We start from the raw sequence: 27184 nt of genomic DNA on the forward strand, positions 1-27184 counted from the left end.
CGACTCTGTTTTCACAAGTAGCTGGTGACTCTTGTCTTACAACGGGCCCGCTGTTCCTGCCAGTGCCAACTCTCCTGCATCGCGACCGTTTCCCGAACACAAAGCCAACGGCTCCTTCTCTTTGCCCGTGGCAGCGTGCTGCACCTTCCCCAGACTTGCTCTTGGGGAGCACGGTGACAGACGTGTCCCTTTCCTTAAGCCCCTTTCCAGAGGTGCAACCACGCTTCTCTCTCTGGCAAAGGGGATGCTAGGTGAAAGGGAATTTCGCTCCATGCGGGTATCTTGCACTGTCCTCAGCAGAATAGCTCAGGCAAGAAGCAGCAGCTTCCTAAAAACCTGACACTGATTGCCCAACGAAGCTCTGCTTTCTCAGAGAGGAGGCCTGGCCATAGATGATTTCGCTCCATGCGGGTTTATTACAATTTGCAGGGAAGTCTAACTCAGGCAAGCAGCAACAGCATCCCTCAGACGCGACTCTGATTTCCCAACGAAAGCTGTGACTTCCCAAAGGGGATGCCCGGGCAAAGTGGCTTTCGCTCTATGCGGGGCTCTCCCACCGTCCTACGAATACTAGGCTAAGGCAAGCAGCCACAGCAGCCTACAGATCTGACTCTGATTTACCAACTGAACTAAGCAGGCACAATCAAAAACCAACAGCAGCGTGCGTTGCCTAGGATGGCACTCTATGCTCACTTCATGTCCTGGCATAGGCAAGGCTAGGCCTTTTGCACTAGCGCTCGCGTGGATTCGGGGACTAAGCCAGTGCCTTCCCCACAGGAGAGGAGAGTCGACATGAACCCTGCACACTGCCCGTGCACGGGGATGGGGATCTGTTTGGGTCTGTCCCCCCTGCTACCCCGGCACACTTCCTGACACCAACAACGTTGTCACATCTTGGAGGAAGACGGCATCGGACTGCCCGTTCGTCCAGGGAGCTGTTTCTGCGAGTTGAAGCTATGGCGCTTGGTGGCAAGCCCAAGTCTGCCCTAGGCACAGGTGGTCAAGGAGACGCTGTCCCCTTGGGACCAGAGACACAGGACAGGCCTGCCTTCTGCCCAGACTCCTTCCTCAGTGTGGAGCACACCTGCCTGCCATAGTCATACTCTTCTGTCACCTTAGCAGCCAGGCCTCCGACCCTCAGCACAGGTAGATGGTGACACTTGTCTTACAACGGGCCCGCTGTTCCTGCCAGTGCCAACTCTCCTTCATCGCGACCGTTTCCCGAACACAAAGCCAATGGCTCCTTCTCTTTGCCCGTGGCAGCGTGATGAACCTTCCCAAGATTTGCTCTTGGGGAGCACAGTGACAGACGTGTCCCTTTCCTTAAGGCCCTTTCCAGAGGTGCAACCACGCTTCTCTCTCTGGCAGAGGGGATGCTAGGTAAAAGATAATTTCGCTCCATGCGGGTATCTTGCACTGTCCTGAGCAGACTAGCTCAGGCAAGAAGCAGCAGCTTCCCACAAACCCGACTCTGATTGCCCAACGAATGCTGTGCTTTCACAGAGAGGATGCCTGGGCATAGAAGGATTTCATTCCAGGCGGGATTATTACAACGTGCGGGGGAGACTAGATCAGGGAAGCAGCAGCAGCATCCCTCAGACGCGACTCTGTTTTCACAAGTAGCTGGTGACACTTGTCTTACAACGGGCCCGCTGTTCCTGCCAGTGCCAACTCCCCTGCATCGTGACCGTTTCCCGAACACAAAGCCAACGGCTCCTTCTCTTTGCCCCTGGCAGCTTGATGCACCTTCCCCAGACTTGCTCTTGGGGAGCACTGTGACAGACGTGTCCCTTTCCTTAAGGCCCTTTCCAGAGGTGCAACCACGCTTCTCTCTCTGGCAGAGGGGATGCTAGGTAAAAGAAAATTTCGCTCCATGCGGGTTTCTTGCACTGTCCTGAGCAGAGTAGCTCAGGGAAGAAGCAGCAGCTTCCCACAAACCCGACTCTGATTGCCCAACGATTGCTATGCTTTCCCAGAGAGGATGCCTGGGCATAGAAGGATTTCGTTCCATGCGGGATTATTACAACGTGCAGGGGACACTAGATCAGGGAAGCAGAAGCAGCATCCCTCAGACGCGACTCTGTTTTCACAAGTAGCTGGTGACTCTTGTCTTACAACGGGCCCGCTGTTCCTGCCAGTGCCAACTCTCCTGCATCGCGACCGTTTCCCGAACACAAAGCCAACGGCTCCTTCTCTTTGCCCGTGGCAGCGTGCTGCACCTTCCCCAGACTTGCTCTTGGGGAGCACGGAGACAGACGTGTCCCTTTCCTTAAGCCCCTTTCGAGAGGTGCATCCACGCTTCTCTCTCAGGCAGAGGGGATGCTAGGTGAAAGGGAATTTCGCTCCATGCGGGTATCTTGCACTGTCCTCAGCAGAATAGCTCAGGCAAGAAGCAGCAGCTTCCTAAAAACCCGACTCTAATTGCCCAACGAATGCTCTGCTTTCTCAGAGAGGAGGCCTGGCCATAGATGATTTCGCTCCATGCGGGTTTATTACAATTTGCAGGGAAGTCTAACTCAGGCAAGCAGCAACAGCATCCCTCAGAGGCGACTCTGATTTCCCAACGAAAGCTGTGACTTCCCAAAGGGGATGCCCGGGCAAAGTGGCTTTCGCTCTATGCGGGGCTCTCCCACCGTCCTACGAATACTAGGCTAAGGCAAGCAGCCACAGCAGCCTACAGATCTGACTCTGATTTACCAACTGAACTAAGCAGGCACAATCAAAAACCAACAGCAGCGTGCGTTGCCTAGGATGGCACTCTATGCTCACTTCATGTCCTGGCATAGGCAAGGCTAGGCCTTTTGCACTAGCGCTCGCGTGGATTCGGGGACTAAGCCAGTGCCTTCCCCACAGGAGAGGAGAGTCGACATGAACCCTGCACACTGCCCGTGCACGGGGATGGGGATCTGTTTGGGTCTGTCCCCCCTGCTACCCCGGCACACTTCCTGACACCAACAACGTTGTCACATCTTGGAGGAAGACGGCATCGGACTGCCCGTTCGTCCAGGGAGCTGTTTCTGCGAGTTGAAGCTATGGCGCTTGGTGGCAAGCCCAAGTCTGCCCTAGGCACAGGTGGTCAAGGAGACGCTGTCCCCTTGGGACCAGAGACACAGGACAGGCCTGCCTTCTGCCCAGACTCCTTCCTCAGTGTGGAGCACACCTGCCTGCCATAGTCATACTCTTCTGTCACCTTAGCAGCCAGGCCTCCGACCCTCAGCACAGGTAGATGGTGACACTTGTCTTACAACGGGCCCGCTGTTCCTGCCAGTGCCAACTCTCCTTCATCGCGACCGTTTCCCGAACACAAAGCCAATGGCTCCTTCTCTTTGCCCGTGGCAGCGTGATGAACCTTCCCAAGATTTGCTCTTGGGGAGCACAGTGACAGACGTGTCCCTTTCCTTAAGGCCCTTTCCAGAGGTGCAACCACGCTTCTCTCTCTGGCAGAGGGGATGCTAGGTAAAAGATAATTTCGCTCCATGCGGGTATCTTGCACTGTCCTGAGCAGACTAGCTCAGGCAAGAAGCAGCAGCTTCCCACAAACCCGACTCTGATTGCCCAACGAATGCTGTGCTTTCACAGAGAGGATGCCTGGGCATAGAAGGATTTCATTCCAGGCGGGATTATTACAACGTGCGGGGGAGACTAGATCAGGGAAGCAGCAGCAGCATCCCTCAGACGCGACTCTGTTTTCACAAGTAGCTGGTGACACTTGTCTTACAACGGGCCCGCTGTTCCTGCCAGTGCCAACTCCCCTGCATCGTGACCGTTTCCCGAACACAAAGCCAACGGCTCCTTCTCTTTGCCCCTGGCAGCTTGATGCACCTTCCCCAGACTTGCTCTTGGGGAGCACTGTGACAGACGTGTCCCTTTCCTTAAGGCCCTTTCCAGAGGTGCAACCACGCTTCTCTCTCTGGCAGAGGGGATGCTAGGTAAAAGAAAATTTCGCTCCATGCGGGTTTCTTGCACTGTCCTGAGCAGAGTAGCTCAGGGAAGAAGCAGCAGCTTCCCACAAACTCGACTCTGATTGCCCAACGATTGCTATGCTTTCCCAGAGAGGATGCCTGGGCATAGAAGGATTTCGTTCCATGCGGGATTATTACAACGTGCAGGGGACACTAGATCAGGGAAGCAGAAGCAGCATCCCTCAGACGCGACTCTGTTTTCACAAGTAGCTGGTGACTCTTGTCTTACAACGGGCCCGCTGTTCCTGCCAGTGCCAACTCTCCTGCATCGCGACCGTTTCCCGAACACAAAGCCAACGGCTCCTTCTCTTTGCCCGTGGCAGCGTGCTGCACCTTCCCCAGACTTGCTCTTGGGGAGCACGGTGACAGACGTGTCCCTTTCCTTAAGCCCCTTTCGAGAGGTGCATCCACGCTTCTCTCTCAGGCAGAGGGGATGCTAGGTGAAAGGGAATTTCGCTCCATGCGGGTATCTTGCACTGTCCTCAGCAGAATAGCTCAGGCAAGAAGCAGCAGCTTCCTAAAAACCCGACTCTAATTGCCCAACGAATGCTCTGCTTTCTCAGAGAGGAGGCCTGGCCATAGATGATTTCGCTCCATGCGGGTTTATTACAATTTGCAGGGAAGTCTAACTCAGGCAAGCAGCAACAGCATCCCTCAGACGCGACTCTGATTTCCCAACGAAAGCTGTGACTTCCCAAAGGGGATGCCCGGGCAAAGTGGCTTTCGCTCTATGCGGGGCTCTCCCACCGTCCTACGAATACTAGGCTAAGGCAAGCAGCCACAGCAGCCTACAGATCTGACTCTGATTTACCAACTGAACTAAGCAGGCACAATCAAAAACCAACAGCAGCGTGTGTTGCCTAGGATGGCACTCTATGCTCACTTCATGTCCTGTCATAGGCAAGGCTAGGCCTTTTGCACTAGCGCTCGTGTGGAATCGGGGACTAAGCCAGTGCCTTCCCCACAGGAGAGGAGAGTCGACATGATCCCTGCACACCGCCCGTGCACTGGGCTAGGGATCTGTTTGGGTCTGTCCCCCCTCCTACCCCGGCACACTTCCTGACACCAACAACGTTGTCACATCTTGGAGGAAGACGGCATCGGACTGCCCGTTCGTCCAGGGAGCTGTTTCTGCGAGTTGAAGCTATGGCGCTTGGTGGCAAGCCCAAGTCTGCCCTAGGCACAGGTGGTCAAGGAGACGCTGTCCCCTTGGGACCAGAGACACAGGACAGGCCTGCCTTCTGCCCAGACTCCTTCCTCAGTGTGGAGCACACCTGCCTGCCATAGTCATACTCTTCTGTCACCTTAGCAGCCAGGCCTCCGACCCTCAGCACAGGTAGATGGTGACACTTGTCTTACAACGGGCCCGCTGTTCTTGCCAGTGCCAACTCTCCTTCATCGCGACCGTTTCCCGAACACAAAGCCAACGGCTCCTTCTCTTTGCCCGTGGCAGCGTGATGCACCTTCCCGAGACTTGCTCTTGGGGAGCACAGTGACAGACGTGTCCCTTTCCATAAGGCCCTTTCCAGAGGTGCAACCACGCTTCTCTCTCTGGCATGGGGGATGCTAGCTAAAAGAAAATTTCGCTCCATGCCGGTATCTTGCACTGTCCTGAGCAGACTAGCTCAGGCAAGAAGCAGCAGCTTCCCACAAACCCGACTCTGATTGCCCAACGAATGCTATGCTTTCCCAGAGAGGATGCCTGGGCATAGAAGGATTTCGTTCCATGCGGGATTATTACAACGTGCAGGGGACACTAGATCAGGGAAGCAGCAGCAGCATACTTCAGACGCGACTCTGTTTTCCAAGTAGCTGGTGACTCTTGTCTTACAACGGGCGCGCTGTTCCTGCCAGTGCCAACTCTCCTGCATCGCGACCGTTTCCCGAACTCAAAGCGAACGGCTCCTTCTCTTTGCCTGTGGCAGCGTGCTGTACCTTCCCCAGACTTGCTCTTGGGGAGCACTGTGACAGACGTGTCCCTTTCCTTAAGGCCCTTTCCAGAGGTGCAACCACGCTTCTCTCTCTGGCATAGGGGATGCTAGGTGAAAGAAAATTTCGCTCCATGCGGGTATCTTGCACTGTCCTGAGCAGAGTAGCTCAGGCAAGAAGCAGCAGCTTCCCACAAACCCGACTCTGATTGCCCAACGAATGCTATGCTTTCCCAGATCGGATGCCTGGGCATAGAAGGATTTCGTTCCATGCGGGTTTATTACAACGTGCAGGGGAGACTAGATCAGGGAAGCAGCAGCAGCATCCCTCAGATGTGACTCTGATTTCCCAACGAAAGCTGTGCCTTCCCAGAGGGGATGCCCGGGCAAAGAGGCTTTCGCTCTATGCGGGGCTCTCCCACCGTCCTACGAATACTAGGCTAAGGCAAGCAGCCACAGCAGCCTACAGATCCGACTCTGATTTACCAGCTACTGCTATACGTTCGCAGAGGTTTTCAGCTGGCGCGAACTGCCCTTCGCTGCTGCTTCACAGCAAGGCTTTGGGCATTCGCTCTGACACTTCAAAGAAGAAGAGCTGCGGGAGAGCTAGTGTATCTTGGGCCTTGCTTTCCGGGGCTCCATGTTCGCGCCGTGCGTTCTCCCTGCCAAGCCGAACTAAGCAGGGTCAATCACAAACCTACAGCAGTGTGCGTTGCCTAGGATGGCACTCTATGCTCACTTCATGTCTTGGCATAGGCAAGGCTAGGCCTTTTGCACTAGAGCTCGCGTGGAATCGGGGACTAAGCCAGTGCCTTCCCCACAGGAGAGGAGAGTCGACATGAACCCTGCACACTGCCCGTGCACGGGGATGGGGATCTGTTTGGGTCTGTCCCCCCTCCTACCCCGGCACACTTCCTGACACCAACAACGTTGTCACATCTTGGAGGAAGACGGCATCGGACTGCCCGTTCGTCCAGGGAGCTGTTTCTGCGAGTTGCGGCTATGGCGCTTGGTGGCAAGCCCAAGTCTGCCCTAGGCAGAGGGGGTCAAGGAGACGCTGTCCCCTTGGGACCAGAGACACAGGACCGGCCTGCCTTCTGCACAGACTCCTTCCTCAGTGTGGAGCACGCGTGCCTGCCCTAGTCCTACTCTACTGTCACCTTAGCAGCCAGGCCTCCATCCTTCAGCACAGGTAGATGGTGACACTTGTCTTACAACGGGCCCGCTGTTCCTGCCAGTGCCAACTCTCCTGCATCGCGACCTTTTCCCGAACACAAAGCCAACGGCTCCTTCTCTTTGCCCGTGGCAGCGTGCTGCACCTTGCCCAGACTTGCTCTTGGGGAGCACGGTGACAGACGTGTCCCTTTCCTTAAGGCCCTTTCCAGAGGTGCAACCACGCTTCTCTCTCTGGCAGAGGGGATGCTAGGTGAAAGGGAATTTCGCTCCATGCGGGTATCTTGCACTGTCCTCAGCAGAATAGCTCAGGCAAGAAGCAGCAGCTTCCTAAAAACCCGACACTGATTGCCCAACGAAGCTCTGCTTTCTCAGAGAGGAGGCCTGGCCATAGATGATTTCGCTCCATGCGGGTTTATTACAATTTGCAGGGAAGTCTAACTCAGGCAAGCAGCAACAGCATCCCTCAGACGCGACTCTGATTTCCCAACGAAAGCTGTGACTTCCCAAAAGGGATGCCCGGGCAAAGTGGCTTTCGCTCTATGCGGGGCTCTCCCACCGTCCTACGAATACTAGGCTAAGGCAAGCAGCCACAGCAGCCTACAGATCTGACTCTGATTTACCAACTGAACTAAGCAGGCACAATCAAAAACCAACAGCAGCGTGCGTTGCCTAGGATGGCACTCTATGCTCACTTCATGTCCTGGCATAGGCAAGGCTAGGCCTTTTGCACTAGCGCTCGCGCGGAATCGGGGACTAAGCCAGTGCCTTCCCCACAGGAGAGGAGAGTCGACATGAACCCTGCACACTGCCCGTGCACTGGGCTGGGGATCTGTTTGGGTCTGTCCCCCCTCCTACCCCGGCACACTTCCTGACACCAACAACGTTGTCACATCTTGAGGAAGACAGCATCGGACTGCCCGTTCGTCCAGGGAGCTGTTTCTGCGAGTTGAAGCTATGGCGCTTGGTGGCAAGCCCAAGTCTGCCCTAGGCACAGGTGGTCAAGGAGACGCTGTCCCCTTGGGACCAGAGACACAGGACAGGCCTGCCTTCTGCCCAGACTCCTTCCTCAGTGTGGAGCACACCTGCCTGCCATAGTCATACTCTTCTGTCACCTTAGCAGCCAGGCCTCCGACCCTCAGCACAGGTAGATGGTGACACTTGTCTTACAACGGGCCCGCTGTTCCTGCTAGTGCCAACTCTCCTGCATCGCGACCGTTTCCCGAACACAAAGCCAACGGCTCCTTCTCTTTGCCCGTGGCAGCGTGATGCACCTTCCCCAGACTTGCTCTTGGGGAGCACAGTGACAGACGTGTCCCTTTCCATAAGGCCCTTTCCAGAGGTGCAACCACGCTTCTCTCTCTGGCAGAGGGGATGCTAGGTAAAAGAAAATTTCGCTCCATGCGGGTTTCTTGCACTGTCCTGAGCAGAGTAGCTCAGGGAAGAAGCAGCAGCTTCCCACAAACCCGACTCTGATTGCCCAACGATTGCTATGCTTTCCCAGAGAGGATGCCTGGGCATAGAAGGATTTCGTTCCATGCGGGATTATTACAACGTGCAGGGGACACTAGATCAGGGAAGCAGAAGCAGCATCCCTCAGACGCGACTCTGTTTTCACAAGTAGCTGGTGACTCTTGTCTTACAACGGGCCCGCTGTTCCTGCCAGTGCCAACTCTCCTGCATCGCGACCGTTTCCCGAACACAAAGCCAACGGCTCCTTCTCTTTGCCCGTGGCAGCGTGCTGCACCTTCCCCAGACTTGCTCTTGGGGAGCACGGTGACAGACGTGTCCCTTTCCTTAAGCCCCTTTCGAGAGGTGCATCCACGCTTCTCTCTCAGGCAGAGGGGATGCTAGGTGAAAGGGAATTTCGCTCCATGCGGGTATCTTGCACTGTCCTCAGCAGAATAGCTCAGGCAAGAAGCAGCAGCTTCCTAAAAACCCGACTCTAATTGCCCAACGAATGCTCTGCTTTCTCAGAGAGGAGGCCTGGCCAAAGATGATTTCGCTCCATGCTGGTTTATTACAATTTGCAGGGAAGTCTAACTCAGGCAAGCAGCAACAGCATCCCTCAGAGGCGACTCTGATTTCCCAACGAAAGCTGTGACTTCCCAAAGGGGATGCCCGGGCAAAGTGGCTTTCGCTCTATGTGGGGCTCTCCCACCGTCCTACGAATACTAGGCTAAGGCAAGCAGCCACAGCAGCCTACAGATCTGACTCTGATTTACCAACTGAACTAAGCAGGCACAATCAAAAACCAACAGTAGCGTGTGTTGCCTAGGATGGCACTCTATGCTCACTTCATGTCCTGTCATAGGCAAGGCTAGGCCTTTTGCACTAGCGCTCGTGTGGAATCGGGGACTAAGCCAGTGCCTTCCCCACAGGAGAGGAGAGTCGACATGATCCCTGCACACCGCCCGTGCACTGGGCTAGGGATCTGTTTGGGTCTGTCCCCCCTCCTACCCCGGCACACTTCCTGACACCAACAACGTTGTCACATCTTGGAGGAAGACGGCATCGGACTGCCCGTTCGTCCAGGGAGCTGTTTCTGCGAGTTGAAGCTATGGCGCTTGGTGGCAAGCCCAAGTCTGCCCTAGGCACAGGTGGTCAAGGAGACGCTGTCCCCTTGGGACCAGAGACACAGGACAGGCCTGCCTTCTGCCCAGACTCCTTCCTCAGTGTGGAGCACACCTGCCTGCCATAGTCATACTCTTCTGTCACCTTAGCAGCCAGGCCTCCGACCCTCAGCACAGGTAGATGGTGACACTTGTCTTACAACGGGCCCGCTGTTCTTGCCAGTGCCAACTCTCCTTCATCGCGACCGTTTCCCGAACACAAAGCCAACGGCTCCTTCTCTTTGCCCGTGGCAGCGTGATGCACCTTCCCGAGACTTGCTCTTGGGGAGCACAGTGACAGACGTGTCCCTTTCCATAAGGCCCTTTCCAGAGGTGCATCCACGCTTCTCTCTCTGGCAGAGGGGATGCTAGGTAAAAGATAATTTCGCTCCATGCGGGTATCTTGCACTGTCCTGAGCAGACTAGCTCAGGAAAGAAGCAGCAGCTTCCCACAAACCCGACTCTGATTGCCCAACGAATGCTATGCTTTCCCAGAGAGGATGCCTGGGCATAGAAGGATTTCATTCCATGCGGGATTATTACAACGTGCAGGGGAGACTAGATCAGGGAAGCAGCAGCAGCATCCCTCAGACGCGACTCTGTTTTCACAAGTAGCTGGTGACACTGTCTTACAACGGGCCCGCTGTTCCTGCCAGTGCCAACTCTCCTGCATCGCGACCGTTTCCCGAACACAAAGCCAACGGCTCCTTCTCTTTGCCCGTGGCAGCGTGCTGCACCTTCCCCAGACTTGCTCTTGGGGAGCACGGTGACAGACGTGTCCCTTTCCATAAGGCCCTTTCCAGAGGTGCAACCACGCTTCTCTCTCTGGCAGAGGGGATGCTAGGTAAAAGAAAATTTCGCTCCATGCGGGTATCTTGCACTGTCCTGAGCAGAGTAGCTCAGGCAAGAAGCAGCAGCTTCCCAAAAACCCGACTCTGATTGCCCAACGAATGCTATGCTTTCCCAGAGAGGATGCCTGGACATAGAAGGATTTCGTTCCATGCGGGTTTATTACAACGTGCAGGGGAGACTAGCTCAGGGAAGCAGCAGCAGCATCCCTCAGACGCGACTCTGATTTCCCAACGAAAGCTGTGCCTTCCCAGAGGGGATGCCCGGGCAAAGAGGCTTTCGCTCTATGCGGGGCTCTCCAACCGTCCTACGAATACTAGGCTTAGGCAAGCAGCCACAGCAGCCTACAGATCCGACTCTGATTTACCAGCTACTGCTATACGTTCGCAGAGGTTTTCAGCTGGCGCGAACTGCCCTTCGCTGCTGCTTCACAGCAAGGCTTTGGGCATTCGCTCTGAGACTTCAAAGAAGAAGAGCTGCGGGAGAGCTAGTGTATCTTGGGCCTTGCTTTCCGGGGCTCCATGTTCGCGCCATGCGTTCTCCCTGCCAAGCCGAACTAAGCAGGGTCAATCACAAACCTACAGCAGTGTGCGTTGCCTAGGATGGCACTCTATGCTCACTTCATGTCCTGGCATAGGCAAGGCTAGGCCTTTTGCACTAGCGCTCGCGTGGAATCGGGGACTAAGCCAGTGCCTTCCCCACAGGAGAGGAGAGTCGACATGAACCCTGCACACTGCCCGTGCACGGGGATGGAGATCTGTTTGGGTCTGTCCTCCCTCCTACCCCGGCACACTTCCTGACACCTACAACGTTGTCACATCTTGGAGGAAGACGGCATCGGACTGCCCGTTCGTCCAGGGAGCTGTTTCTGCGAGTTGCGGCTATGGCGCTTGGTGGCAAGCCCAAGTCTGCCCTAGGCAGAGGGGGTCAAGGAGACGCTGTCCCCTTGGGACCAGAGACACAGGACCGGCCTGCCTTCTGCACAGACTCCTTCCTCAGTGTGGAGCACGCGTGTCTGCCCTAGTCGTACTCTTCTGTCACCTTAGCAGCCAGGCCTCCGTCCCTCAGCACAGGTAGATGGTGACACTTGACTTACAACGGGCCCGCTGTTCCTGCCAGTGCCAACTCTCCTGCATCGCGACCGTTTCCCGAACACAAAGCCAACGGCTCCTTCTCTTTGCCCGTGGCAGCGTGCTGCACCTTCCCCAGACTTGCTCTTGGGGAGCACGGTGACAGACGTGTCCCTTTCCTTAAGCCCCTTTCGAGAGGTGCATCCACGCTTCTCTCTCAGGCAGAGGGGATGCTAGGTGAAAGGGAATTTCGCTCCATGCGGGTATCTTGCACTGTCCTCAGCAGAATAGCTCAGGCAAGAAGCAGCAGCTTCCTAAAAACCCGACTCTAATTGCCCAACGAATGCTCTGCTTTCTCAGAGAGGAGGCCTGGCCATAGATGATTTCGCTCCATGCGGGTTTATTACAATTTGCAGGGAAGTCTAACTCAGGCAAGCAGCAACAGCATCCCTCAGACGCGACTCTGATTTCCCAACGAAAGCTGTGACTTCCCAAAGGGGATGCCCGGGCAAAGTGGCTTTCGCTCTATGCGGGGCTCTCCCACCGTCCTACGAATACTAGGCTAAGGCAAGCAGCCACAGCAGCCTACAGATCTGACTCTGATTTACCAACTGAACTAAGCAGGCACAATCAAAAACCAACAGCAGCGTGTGTTGCCTAGGATGGCACTCTATGCTCACTTCATGTCCTGTCATAGGCAAGGCTAGGCCTTTTGCACTAGCGCTCGTGTGGAATCGGGGACTAAGCCAGTGCCTTCCCCACAGGAGAGGAGAGTCGACATGATCCCTGCACACCGCCCGTGCACTGGGCTGGGGATCTGTTTGGGTCTGTCCCCCCTCCTACCCCGGCACACTTCCTGACACCAACAACGTTGTCACATCTTGGAGGAAGACGGCATCGGACTGCCCGTTCGTCCAGGGAGCTGTTTCTGCGAGTTGAAGCTATGGCGCTTGGTGGCAAGCCCAAGTCTGCCCTAGGCACAGGTGGTCAAGGAGACGCTGTCCCCTTGGGACCAGAGACACAGGACAGGCCTGCCTTCTGCCCAGACTCCTTCCTCAGTGTGGAGCACACCTGCCTGCCATAGTCATACTCTTCTGTCACCTTAGCAGCCAGGCCTCCGACCCTCAGCACAGGTAGATGGTGACACTTGTCTTACAACGGGCCCGCTGTTCTTGCCAGTGCCAACTCTCCTTCATCGCGACCGTTTCCCGAACACAAAGCCAACGGCTCCTTCTCTTTGCCCGTGGCAGCGTGATGCACCTTCCCGAGACTTGCTCTTGGGGAGCACAGTGACAGACGTGTCCCTTTCCATAAGGCCCTTTCCAGAGGTGCAACCACGCTTCTCTCTCTGGCAGAGGGGATGCTAGGTAAAAGATAATTTCGCTCCATGCGGGTATCTTGCACTGTCCTGAGCAGACTAGCTCAGGAAAGAAGCAGCAGCTTCCCACAAACCCGACTCTGATTGCCCAACGAATGCTATGCTTTCCCAGAGAGGATGCCTGGGCATAGAAGGATTTCATTCCATGCGGGATTATTACAACGTGCAGGGGAGACTAGATCAGGGAAGCAGCAGCAGCATCCCTCAGACGCGACTCTGTTTTCACAAGTAGCTGGTGACACTGTCTTACAACGGGCCCGCTGTTCCTGCCAGTGCCAACTCTCCTGCATCGCGACCGTTTCCCGAACACAAAGCCAACGGCTCCTTCTCTTTGCCCGTGGCAGCGTGCTGCACCTTCCCCAGACTTGCTCTTGGGGAGCACGGTGACAGACGTGTCCCTTTCCATAAGGCCCTTTCCAGAGGTGCAACCACGCTTCTCTCTCTGGCAGAGGGGATGCTAGGTAAAAGAAAATTTCGCTCCATGCGGGTATCTTGCACTGTCCTGAGCAGAGTAGCTCAGGCAAGAAGCAGCAGCTTCCCAAAAACCCGACTCTGATTGCCCAACGAATGCTATGCTTTCCCAGAGAGGATGCCTGGACATAGAAGGATTTCGTTCCATGCGGGTTTATTACAACGTGCAGGGGAGACTAGCTCAGGGAAGCAACAGCAGCATCCCTCAGACGTGACTCTGATTTCCCAACGAAAGCTGTGCCTTCCCAGAGGGGATGCCCGGGCAAAGAGGCTTTCGCTCTATGCGGGGCTCTCCAACCGTCCTACGAATACTAGGCTTAGGCAAGCAGCCACAGCAGCCTACAGATCCGACTCTGATTTACCAGCTACTGCTATACGTTCGCAGAGGTTTTCAGCTGGCGCGAACTGCCCTTCGCTGCTGCTTCACAGCAAGGCTTTGGGCATTCGCTCTGAGACTTCAAAGAAGAAGAGCTGCGGGAGAGCTAGTGTATCTTGGGCCTTGCTTTCCGGGGCTCCATGTTCGCGCCATGCGTTCTCACTGCCAAGCCGAACTAAGCAGGGTCAATCACAAACCTACAGCAGTGTGCGTTGCCTAGGATGGCACTCTATGCTCACTTCATGTCCTGGCATAGGCAAGGCTAGGCCTTTTGCACTAGCGCTCGCGTGGAATCGGGGACTAAGCCAGTGCCTTCCCCACAGGAGAGGAGAGTCGACATGAACCCTGCACACTGCCCGTGCACGGGGATGGGGATCTGTTTGGGTCTGTCCTCCCTCCTACCCCGGCACACTTCCTGACACCTACAACGTTGTCACATCTTGGAGGAAGACGGCATCGGACTGCCCGTTCGTCCAGGGAGCTGTTTCTGCGAGTTGCGGCTATGGCGCTTGGTGGCAAGCCCAAGTCTGCCCTAGGCAGAGGGGGTCAAGGAGACGCTGTCCCCTTGGGACCAGAGACACAGGACCGGCCTGCCTTCTGCACAGACTCCTTCCTCAGTGTGGAGCACGCGTGTCTGCCCTAGTCGTACTCTTCTGTCACCTTAGCAGCCAGGCCTCCGTCCCTCAGCACAGGTAGATGGTGACACTTGACTTACAACGGGCCCGCTGTTCCTGCCAGTGCCAACTCTCCTGCATCGCGACCGTTTCCCGAACACAAAGCCAACGGCTCCTTCACTTTGCCCGTGGCAGCGTGCTGCACCTTCCCCAGACTTGCTCTTGGGGAGCACGGTGACAGACGTGTCCCTTTCCTTAATCCCCTTTCCAGAGGTGCATCCACGCTTCTCTCTCTGGCAGAGGGGATGCTAGGTGAAAGGGAATTTCGCTCCATGCGGGTATCTTGCACTGTCCTCAGCAGAATAGCTCAGGCAAGAAGCAGCAGCTTCCTAAAAACCCGACACTGATTGCCCAACGAATGCTCTGCTTTCTCAGAGAGGAGGCCTGGCCATAGATGATTTCGCTCCATGCGGGTTTATTACAATTTGCAGGGAAGTCTAACTCAGGCAAGCAGCAACAGCATCCCTCAGACGCGACTCTGATTTCCCAACGAAAGCTGTGACTTCCCAAAGGGGATGCCCGGGCAAAGTGGCTTTCGCTCTATGCGGGGCTCTCCCACCGTCCTACGAATACTAGGCTAAGGCAAGCAGCCACAGCAGCCTACAGATCTGACTCTGATTTACCAACTGAACTAAGCAGGCACAATCAAACCAACAGCAGCGTGTGTTGCCTAGGATGGCACTCTATGCTCACTTCATGTCCTGTCATAGGCAAGGCTAGGCCTTTTGCACTAGCGCTCGTGTGGAATCGGGGACTAAGCCACTGCCTTCCCCACAGGAGAGGAGAGTCGACATGAACCCTGCACACTGCCCGTGCACTGGGATGGGGATCTGTTTGGGTCTGTCCCCCCTCCTACCCCGGCACACTTCCTGACACCAACAACGTTGTCACATCTTGGAGGAAGACGGCATCGGACTGCCCGTTCGTCCAGGGAGCTGTTTCTGCGAGTTGAAGCTATGGCGCTTGGTGGCAAGCCCAAGTCTGCCCTAGGCACAGGTGGTCAAGGAGACGCTGTCCCCTTGGGACCAGAGACACAGGACAGGCCTGCCTTCTGCCCAGACTCCTTCCTCAGTGTGGAGCACACCTGCCTGCCATAGTCATACTCTTCTGTCACCTTAGCAGCCAGGCCTCCGACCCTCAGCACAGGTAGATGGTGACACTTGTCTTACAACGGGCCCGCTGTTCCTGCCAGTGCCAACTCTCCTTCATCGCGACCGTTTCCCGAACACAAAGCCAACGGCTCCTTCTCTTTGCCCGTGGCAGCGTGATGAACCTTTCCAAGATTTGCTCTTGGGGAGCACAGTGACAGACGTGTCCCTTTCCATAAGGCCCTTTCCAGAGGTGCAACCACGCTTCTCTCTCTGGCAGAGGGGATGCTAGGTAAAAGATAATTTCGCTCCATGCGGGTATCTTGCACTGTCCTGAGCAGAGTAGCTCAGGCAAGAAGCAGCAGCTTCCCACAAACCCGACTCTGATTGCCCAACGAATGCTATGCTTTCCCAGAGAGGATGCCTGGGCATAGAAGGATTTCGTTCCATGCGGGATTATTACAACGTGCAGGGGACACTAGATCAGGGAAGCAGCAGCAGCATACCTCAGACGCGACTCTGTTTTCACAAGTAGCTGGTGACTCTTGTCTTACAACGGGCCCGCTGTTCCTGCCAGTGCCAACTCTCCTGCATCGCGACCGTTTCCCGAACACAAAGCCAACGGCTCCTTCTCTTTTCCCGTGGCAGCGTGCTAAACCTTCCCCAGACTTGCTCTTGGGGAGCACGGTGACAGACGTGTCCCTTTCCTTAAGGCCCTTTCCAGAGGTGCAACCACGCTTCTCTCTCTGACAGAGGGGATGCTAGGTGAAAGAAAATTTCGCTCCATGCGGGTATCTTGCACTGTCCTGAGCAGAGTAGCTCAGGCAGGAAGCAGCAGCTTCCCAAAAACCCGACTCTGATTGCCCAACGAATGCTATGCTTTACCAGAGAGGATGCCTGGACATAGAAGGATTTCGTTCCTTGCGGGTTTATTACAACGTGCAGGGGAGACTAGCTCAGGGAAGCAACAGCAGCATCCCTCAGACGCGACTCTGATTTCCCAACGAAAGCTGTGCCTTCCCAGAGGGGATGCCCGGGCAAAGAGGCTTTCGCTCTATGCGGGGCTCTCCAACCGTCCTACGAATACTAGGCTTAGGCAAGCAGCCACAGCAGCCTACAGATCCGACTCTGATTTACCAGCTACTGCTATACGTTCGCAGAGGTTTTCAGCTGGCGCGAACTGCCCTTCGCTGCTGCTTCACAGCAAGGCTTTGGGCATTCGCTCTGAGACTTCAAAAGAAGAAGAGCTGCGGGAGAGCTAGTGTATCTTGGGCCTTGCTTTCCGGGGCTCCATGTTCGCGCCATGCGTTCTCACTGCCAAGCCGAACTAAGCAGGGTCAATCACAAACCTACAGCAGTGTGCGTTGCCTAGGATGGCACTCTATGCTCACTTCATGTCCTGGCATAGGCAAGGCTAGGCCTTTTGCACTAGCGCTCGCGTGGAATGGGGGACTAAGCCAGTGCCTTCCCCACAGGAGAGGAGAGTCGACATGAACCCTGCACACTGCCCGTGCACGGGGATGGGGATCTGTTTGGGTCTGTCCTCCCTCCTACCCCGGCACACTTCCTGACACCTACAACGTTGTCACATCTTGGAGGAAGACGGCATCGGACTGCCCGTTCGTCCAGGGAGCTGTTTCTGCGAGTTGCGGCTATGGCGCTTGGTGGCAAGCCCAAGTCTGCCCTAGGCAGAGGGGGTCAAGGAGACGCTGTCCCCTTGGGACCAGAGACACAGGACCGGCCTGCCTTCTGCACAGACTCCTTCCTCAGTGTGGAGCACGCGTGTCTGCCCTAGTCGTACTCTTCTGTCACCTTAGCAGCCAGGCCTCCGTCCCTCAGCACAGGTAGATGGTGACACTTGACTTACAACGGGCCCGCTGTTCCTGCCAGTGCCAACTCTCCTGCATCGCGACCGTTTCCCGAACACAAAGCCAACGGCTCCTTCTCTTTGCCCGTGGCAGCGTGCTGCACCTTCCCCAGACTTGCTCTTGGGGAGCACGGTGACAGACGTGTCCCTTTCCTTAATCCCCTTTCCAGAGGTGCATCCACGCTTCTCTCTCTGGCAGAGGGGATGCTAGGTGAAAGGGAATTTCGCTCCATGCGGGTATCTTGCACTGTCCTCAGCAGAATAGCTCAGGCAAGAAGCAGCAGCTTCCTAAAAACCCGACACTGATTGCCCAACGAATGCTCTGCTTTCTCAGAGAGGAGGCCTGGCGATAGATGATTTCGCTCCATGCGGGTTTATTACAATTTGCAGGGAAGTCTAACTCAGGCAAGCAGCAACAGCATCCCTCAGACGCGACTCTGATTTCCCAACGAAAGCTGTGACTTCCCAAAGGGGATGCCCGGGCAAAGTGGCTTTCGCTCTATGCGGGGCTCTCCCACCGTCCTACGAATACTAGGCTAAGGCAAGCAGCCACAGCAGCCTACAGATCTGACTCTGATTTACCAACTGAACTAAGCAGGCACAATCAAACCAACAGCAGCGTGTGTTGCCTAGGATGGCACTCTATGCTCACTTCATGTCCTGTCATAGGCAAGGCTAGGCCTTTTGCACTAGCGCTCGTGTGGAATCGGGGACTAAGCCACTGCCTTCCCCACAGGAGAGGAGAGTCGACATGAACCCTGCACACTGCCCGTGCACTGGGCTGGGGATCTGTTTGGGTCTGTCCCCCCTCCTACTCCGGCACACTTCCTGACACCAACAACGTTGTCACATCTTGGAGGAAGACGGCATCGGACTGCCCGTTCGTCCAGGGAGCTGTTTCTGCGAGTTGAAGCTATGGCGCTTGGTGGCAATCCCAAGTCTGCCCTAGGCACAGGTGGTCAAGGAGACGCTGTCCCCTTGGGACCAGAGACACAGGACAGGCCTGCCTTCTGCCCAGACTCCTTCCTCAGTGTGGAGCACACCTGCCTGCCATAGTCATACTCTTCTGTCACCTTAGCAGCCAGGCCTCCGACCATCAGCACAGGTAGATGGTGACACTTGTCTTACAACGGGCCCGCTGTTCCTGCCAGTGCCAACTCTCCTTCATCGCGACCGTTTCCCGAACACAAAGCCAACGGCTCCTTCTCTTTCTCCGTGGCAGCGTGATGAACCTTCCCAAGATTTGCTCTTGGGGAGCACAGTGACAGACGTGTCCCTTTCCATAAGGCCCTTTCCAGAGGTGCAACCACGTTTCTCTCTCTGGCAGAGGGGATGCTAGGTAAAAGATAATTTCGCTCCATGCGGGTATCTTGCACTGTCCTGAGCAGAGTAGCTCAGGCAAGAAGCAGCAGCTTCCCACAAACCCGACTCTGATTGCCCAACGAATGCTATGCTTTCCCAGAGAGGATGCCTGGGCATAGAAGGATTTCGTTCCATGCGGGATTATTACAACGTGCAGGGGACACTAGATCAGGGAAGCAGCAGCAGCATACCTCAGACGCGGCTCTGTTTTCACAAGTAGCTGGTGACTCTTGTCTTACAACGGGCCCGCTGTTCCTGCCAGTGCCAACTCTCCTGCATCGCGACCGTTTCCCGAACACAAAGCCAACGGCTCCTTCTCTTTTCCCGTGGCAGCGTGCTAAACCTTCCCCAGACTTGCTCTTGGGGAGCACGGTGACAGACGTGTCCCTTTCCTTAAGGCCCTTTCCAGAGGTGCAACCACGCTTCTCTCTCTGGCAGAGGGGATGCTAGGTGAAAGAAAATTTCGCTCCATGCGGGTATCTTGCACTGTCCTGAGCAGAGTAGCTCAGGCAAGAAGCAGCAGCTTCCCACAAACCCGACTCTGATTGCCCAACGAATGCTATGCTTTCCCAGAGACGATGCCTGGGCATAGAAGGATTTCGTTCCATGCGGGTTTATTACAACGTGCAGGGGAGACTAGCTCAGGGAAGCAGCAGCAGCATCCCTCAGACGCGACTCTGATTTCCCAACGAAAGCTGTGCCTTCCCAGAGGGGATGCCCGGGCAAAGAGGCTTTCGCTCTATGCGGGGCTCTCCCACCGTCCTACGAATACTAGGCTAAGGCAAGCAGCCACAGCACCCTACAGATCCGACTCTGATTTACCAGCTACTGCTATATGTTCGCAGAGGTTTTCAGCTGGCGCGAACTGCCCTTCGCTGCTGCTTCACAGCAAGGCTTTGGGCATTCGCTCTGACACTTCAAAGAAGAAGAGCTGCGGGAGAGCTAGTGTATCTTGGGCCTTGCTTTCCGGGGCTCCATGTTCGCGCCGTGCGTTCTCCCTGCCAAGCCGAACTAAGCAGGGTCAATCACAAACCTACAGCAGTGTGCGATGCCTAGGATGGCACTCTATGCTCACTTCATGTCCTGGCATAGGCAAGGCTAGGCCTTTTGCACTAGCGCTCGCGTGGAATGGGGGACTAAGCCAGTGCCTTCCCCACAGGAGAGGAGAGTCGACATGAACCCTGCACACTGCCCGTGCACGGGGATGGGGATCTGTTTGGGTCTGTCCCCCCTGCTACCCCGGCACACTTCCTGACACCAACAACGTTGTCACATCTTGAGGAAGACAGCATCGGACTGCCCGTTCGTCCAGGGAGCTGTTTCTGCGAGTTGAAGCTATGGCGCTTGGTGGCAAGCCCAAGTCTGCCCTAGGCACAGGTGGTCAAGGAGACGCTGTCCCCTTGGGACCAGAGACACAGGACAGGCCTGCCTTCTGCCCAGACTCCTTCCTCAGTGTGGAGCACACCTGCCTGCCATAGTCATACTCTTCTGTCACCTTAGCAGCCAGGCCTCCGACCCTCAGCACAGGTAGATGGTGACACTTGTCTTACAACGGGCCCGCTGTTCCTGCCAGTGCCAACTCTCCTTCATCGCGACCGTTTCCCGAACACAAAGCCAACGGCTCCTTCTCTTTGCCCGTGGCAGCGTGATGCACCATCCCCAGACTTGCTCTTGGGGAGCACAGTGACAGACGTGTCCCTTTCCATAAGGCCCTTTCCAGAGGTTCAACCACGCTTCTCTCTCTGGCAGAGGGGATGCTAGGTAAAAGATAATTTCGCTCCATGCGGGTATCTTGCACTGTCCTGAGCAGACTAGCTCAGGCAAGAAGCAGCAGCTTCCCACAAACCCGACTCTGAATGCCCAACGAATGCTATGCTTTCCCAGAGAGGATGCCTGGGCATAGAAGGATTTCATTCCAGGCGGGATTATTACAACGTGCAGGGGAGACTAGATCAGGGAAGCAGCAGCAGCATCCCTCAGACGCGACTCTGTTTTCACAAGTAGCTGGTGACACTTGTCTTACAACGGGCCCGCTGTTCCTGCCAGTGCCAACTCTCCTGCATCGTGACAGTTTCCCGAACACAGAGCCAACGGCTCCTTCTCTTTGCCCGTGGCAGCGTGATGCACCTTCCCCAGACTTGCTCTTGGGGAGCACGGTGACAGACGTGTCCCTTTCCTTAAGGCCCTTTCCAGAGGTGCAACCACGCTTCTCTCTCTGGCATGGGGGATGCTAGCTAAAAGAAAATTTCGCTCCATGCCGGTATCTTGCACTGTCCTGAGCAGACTAGCTCAGGCAAGAAGCAGCAGCTTCCCACAAACCCGACTCTGATTGCCCAACGAATGTTATGCTTTCCCAGAGAGGATGCCTGGGCATAGAAGGATTTCGTTCCATGCGGGATTATTACAACGTGCAGGGGACACTAGATCAGGGAAGCAGCAGCAGCATACCTCAGACGCGACTCTGTTTTCCAAGTAGCTGGTGACTCTTGTCTTACAACGGGCGCGCTGTTCCTGCCAGTGCCAACTCTCCTGCATCGCGACCGTTTCCCGAACTCAAAGCGAACGGCTCCTTCTCTTTGCCTGTGGCAGCGTGCTGCACCTTCCCCAGACTAGCTCTTGGGGAGCACGGTGACAGACGTGTCCCTTTCCTTAAGGCCCTTTCCAGAGGTGCAACCACGCTTCTCTCTCTGGCATAGGGGATGCTAGGTGAAAGAATATTTCGCTCCATGCGGGTATCTTGCACTGTCCTGAGCAGAGTAGCTCAGGCAAGAAGCAGAAGCTTCCCACAAACCCGACTCTGATTGCCCAACGAATGCTATGCTTTCCCAGATCGGATGCCTGGGCATAGAAGGATTTCGTTCCATGCGGGTTTATTACAACGTGCAGGGGAGACTAGATCAGGGAAGCAGCAGCAGCATCCCTCAGATGTGACTCTGATTTCCCAACGAAAGCTGTGCCTTCCCAGAGGGGATGCCCGGGCAAAGAGGCTTTCGCTCTATGCGGGGCTCTCCCACCGTCCTACGAATACTAGGCTAAGGCAAGCAGCCACAGCAGCCTACAGATCCGACTCTGATTTACCAGCTACTGCTATACGTTCGCCGAGGTTTTCAGCTGGCGCGAACTGCCCTTCGCTGCTGCTTCACAGCAAGGCTTTGGGCATTCGCTCTGACACTTCAAAGAAGAAGAGCTGCGGGAGAGCTAGTGTATCTTGGGCCTTGCTTTCCGGGGCTCCATGTTCGCGCCGTGCGTTCTCCCTGCCAAGCCGAACTAAGCAGGGTCAATCACAAACCTACAGCAGTGTGCGTTGCCTAGGATGGCACTCTATGCTCACTTCATGTCCTGGCATAGGCAAGGCTAGGCCTTTTGCACTAGAGCTCGCGTGGAATCGGGGACTAAGCCAGTGCCTTCCCCACAGGAGAGGAGAGTCGACATGAACCCTGCACACTGCCCGTGCACGGGGATGGGGATCTGTTTGGGTCTGTCCCCCCTCCTACCCCGGCACACTTCCTGACACCAACAACGTTGTCACATCTTGGAGGAAGACGGCATCGGACTGCCCGTTCGTCCAGGGAGTTGTTTCTGCGAGTTGCGGCTATGGCGCTTGGTGGCAAGCCCAAGTCTGCCCTAGGCAGAGGGGGTCAAGGAGACGCTGTCCCCTTGGGACCAGAGACACAGGACCGGCCTGCCTTCTGCACAGACTCCTTCCTCAGTGTGGAGCACGCGTGCCTGCCCTAGTCCTACTCTACTGTCACCTTAGCAGCCAGGCCTCCATCCTTCAGCACAGGTAGATGGTGACACTTGTCTTACAACGGGCCCGCTGTTCCTGCCAGTGCCAACTCTCCTGCATCGCGACCTTTTCCCGAACACAAAGCCAACGGCTCCTTCTCTTTGCCCGTGGCAGCGTGCTGCACCTTCCCCAGACTTGCTCTTGGGGAGCACGGTGACAGACGTGTCCCTTTCCTTAAGGCCCTTTCCAGAGGTGCAACCACGCTTCTCTCTCTGGCAGAGGGGATGCTAGGTGAAAGGGAATTTCGCTCCATGCGGGTATCTTGCACTGTCCTCAGCAGAATAGCTCAGGCAAGAAGCAGCAGCTTCCTAAAAACCCGACACTGATTGCCCAACGAAGCTCTGCTTTCTCAGAGAGGAGGCCTGGCCATAGATGATTTCGCTCCATGCGGGTTTATTACAATTTGCAGGGAAGTCTAACTCAGGCAAGCAGCAACAGCATCCCTCAGACGCGACTCTGATTTCCCAACGAAAGCTGTGACTTCCCAAAAGGGATGCCCGGGCAAAGTGGCTTTCGCTCTATGCGGGGCTCTCCCACCGTCCTACGAATACTAGGCTAAGGCAAGCAGCCACAGCAGCCTACAGATCTGACTCTGATTTACCAACTGAACTAAGCAGGCACAATCAAAAACCAACAGCAGCGTGCGTTGCCTAGGATGGCACTCTATGCTCACTTCATGTCCTGGCATAGGCAAGGCTAGGCCTTTTGCACTAGCGCTCGCGCGGAATCGGGGACTAAGCCAGTGCCTTCCCCACAGGAGAGGAGAGTCGACATGAACCCTGCACACTGCCCGTGCACTGGGCTGGGGATCTGTTTGGGTCTGTCCCCCCTCCTACCCCGGCACACTTCCTGACACCAACAACGTTGTCACATCTTGAGGAAGACAGCATCGGACTGCCCGTTCGTCGGGGAGCTGTTTCTGCGAGTTGAAGCTATGGCGCTTGGTGGCAAGCCCAAGTCTGCCCTAGGCACAGGTGGTCAAGGAGACGCTGTCCCCTTGGGACCAGAGACACAGGACAGGCCTGCCTTCTGCCCAGACTCCTTCATCAGTGTGGAGCACACCTGCCTGCCATAGTCATACTCTTCTGTCACTTTAGCAGCCAGGCCTCCGACCCTCAGCACAGGTAGATGGTGACACTTGTCTTACAACGAGCCCGCTGTTCCTGCTAGTGCCAACTCTCCTGCATCGCGACCGTTTCCCGAACACAAAGCCAACGGCTCCTTCTCTTTGCCCGTGGCAGCGTGATGCACCTTCCCCAGACTTGCTCTTGGGGAGCACAGTGACAGACGTGTCCCTTTCCATAAGGCCCTTTCCAGAGGTGCAACCACGCTTCTCTCTCTGGCAGAGGGGATGCTAGGTAAAAGATAATTTCGCTCCATGCGGGTATCTTGCACTGTCCTGAGCAGACTAGCCCAGGCAAGAAGCAGCAGCTTCCCACAAACCCGACTCTGATTGCCCAACGAATGCTATGCTTTCCCAGAGAGGATGCCTGGGCATAGAAGGATTTCGTTCCATGCGGGATTGTTACAACGTGCAGGGGAGACTAGATCAGGGAAGCAGCAGCAGCATACCTCAGACGCGACTCTGTTTTCACAAGTAGCTGGTGACTCTTGTCTTACAACGGGCCCGCTGTTCCTGCCAGTGCCAACTCTCCTGCATCGCGACCGTTTCCCGAACACAAAGCCAATGGCTCCTTCTCTTTGCCCGTGGCAGCGTGCTGCACCTTCCCCAGACTTGCTCTTGGGGAGCACGGTGACAGACGTGTCCCTTTCCTTAAGCCCCTTTCCAGAGGTGCAACCACGCTTCTCTCTCTGGCAGAGGGGATGCTAGGTGAAAGGGAATTTCGCTCCATGCGGGTATCTTGCACTGTCCTCAGCAGAATAGCTCAGGCAAGAAGCAGCAGCTTCCTAAAAACCTGACACTGATTGCCCAACGAAGCTCTGCTTTCTCAGAGAGGAGGCCTGGCCATAGATGATTTCGCTCCCTGCGGGTTTATTACAATTTGCAGGGAAGTCTAACTCAGGCAAGCAGCAACAGCATCCCTCAGACGCGACTCTGATTTCCCAACGAAAGCTGTGACTTCCCAAAGGGGATGCCCGGGCAAAGTGGCTTTCGCTCTATGCGGGGCTCTCCCACCGTCCTACGAATACTAGGCTAAGGCAAGCAGCCACAGCAGCCTACAGATCTGACTCTGATTTACCAACTGAACTAAGCAGGCACAATCAAAAACCAACAGCAGCGTGCGTTGCCTAGGATGGCACTCTATGCTCACTTCATGTCCTGGCATAGGCAAGGCTAGGCCTTTTGCACTAGCGCTCGCGTGGATTCGGGGACTAAGCCAGTGCCTTCCCCACAGGAGAGGAGAGTCGACATGAACCCTGCACACTGCCCGTGCACGGGGATGGGGATCTGTTTGGGTCTGTCCCCCCTGCTACCCCGGCACACTTCCTGACACCAACAACGTTGTCACATCTTGGAGGAAGACGGCATCGGACTGCCCGTTCGTCCAGGGAGCTGTTTCTGCGAGTTGAAGCTATGGCGCTTGGTGGCAAGCCCAAGTCTGCCCTAGGCACAGGTGGTCAAGGAGACGCTGTCCCCTTGGGACCAGAGACACAGGACAGGCCTGCCTTCTGCCCAGACTCCTTCCTCAGTGTGGAGCACACCTGCCTGCCATAGTCATACTCTTCTGTCACCTTAGCAGCCAGGTCTCCGACCCTCAGCACAGGTAGATGGTGACACTTGTCTTACAACGGGCCCGCTGTTCCTGCCAGTGCCAACTCTCCTTCATCGCGACCGTTTCCCGAACACAAAGCCAATGGCTCCTTCTCTTTGCCCGTGGCAGCGTGATGAACCTTCCCAATATTTGCTCTTGGGGAGCACAGTGACAGACGTGTCCCTTTCCTTAAGGCCCTTTCCAGAGGTGCAACCACGCTTCTCTCTCTGGCAGAGGGGATGCTAGGTAAAAGATAATTTCGCTCCATGCGGGTATCTTGCACTGTCCTGAGCAGACTAGCTCAGGCAAGAAGCAGCAGCTTCCCACAAACCCGACTCTGATTGCCCAACGAATGCTGTGCTTTCACAGAGAGGATGCCTGGGCATAGAAGGATTTCAATCCAGGCGGGATTATTACAACGTGCGGGGGAGACTAGATCAGGGAAGCAGCAGCAGCATCCCTCAGACGCGACTCTGTTTTCACAAGTAGCTGGTGACACTTGTCTTACAACGGGCCCGCTGTTCCTGCCAGTGCCAACTCCCCTGCATCGTGACCGTTTCCCGAACACAAAGCCAACGGCTCCTTCTCTTTGCCCCTGGCAGCTTGATGCACCTTCCCCAGACTTGCTCTTGGGGAGCACTGTGACAGACGTGTCCCTTTCCTTAAGGCCCTTTCCAGAGGTGCAACCACGCTTCTCTCTCTGGCAGAGGGGATGCTAGGTAAAAGAAAATTTCGCTCCATGCGGGTTTCTTGCACTGTCCTGAGCAGAGTAGCTCAGGCAAGAAGCAGCAGCTTCCCACAAACCCGACTCTGATTGCCCAACGATTGCTATGCTTTCCCAGAGAGGATGCCTGGGCATAGAAGGATTTCGTTCCATGCGGGATTATTACAACGTGCAGGGGACACTAGATCAGGGAAGCAGAAGCAGCATCCCTCAGACGCGACTCTGTTTTCACAAGTAGCTGGTGACTCTTGTCTTACAACGGGCCCGCTGTTCCTGCCAGTGCCAACTCTCCTGCATCGCGACCGTTTCCCGAACACAAAGCCAACGGCTCCTTCTCTTTGCCCATGGCAGCGTGCTGCACCTTCCCCAGACTTGCTCTTGGGGAGCACGGTGACAGACGTGTCCCTTTCCTTAAGCCCCTTTCCAGAGGTGCAACCACGCTTCTCTCTCTGGCAGAGGGGATGCTAGGTGAAAGGGAATTTCGCTCCATGCGGGTATCTTGCACTGTCCTCAGCAGAATAGCTCAGGCAAGAAGCAGCAGCTTCCTAAAAACCTGACACTGATTGCCCAACGAATCTCTGCTTTCTCAGAGAGGAGGCCTGGCCATAGATGATTTCGCTCCCTGCGGGTTTATTACAATTTGCAGGGAAGTCTAACTCAGGCAAGCAGCAACAGCATCCCTCAGACGCGACTCTGATTTCCCAACGAAAGCTGTGACTTCCCAAAGGGGATGCCCGGGCAAAGTGGCTTTCGCTCTATGCGGGGCTCTCCCACCGTCCTACGAATACTAGGCTAAGGCAAGCAGCCACAGCAGCCTACAGATCTGACTCTGATTTACCAACTGAACTAAGCAGGCACAATCAAAAACCAACAGCAGCGTGCGTTGCCTAGGATGGCACTCTATGCTCACTTCATGTCCTGTCTTAGGCAAGGCTAGGCCTTTTGCTCTAGCGCTCGCGTGGATTCGGGGACTAAGCCAGTGCCTTCCCCACAGGAGAGGAGAGTCGACATGAACCCTGCACACTGCCCGTGCACGGGGATGGGGATCTGTTTGGGTCTGTCCCCCCTGCTACCCCGGCACACTTCCTGACACCAACAACGTTGTCACATCTTGGAGGAAGACGGCATCGGACTGCCCGTTCGTCCAGG

This window comes from Neovison vison, chromosome 11 (genome assembly GCF_020171115.1).
Source record: "Neovison vison isolate M4711 chromosome 11, ASM_NN_V1, whole genome shotgun sequence".
Taxonomy (NCBI): Eukaryota; Metazoa; Chordata; class Mammalia; order Carnivora; family Mustelidae; genus Neogale; species Neogale vison.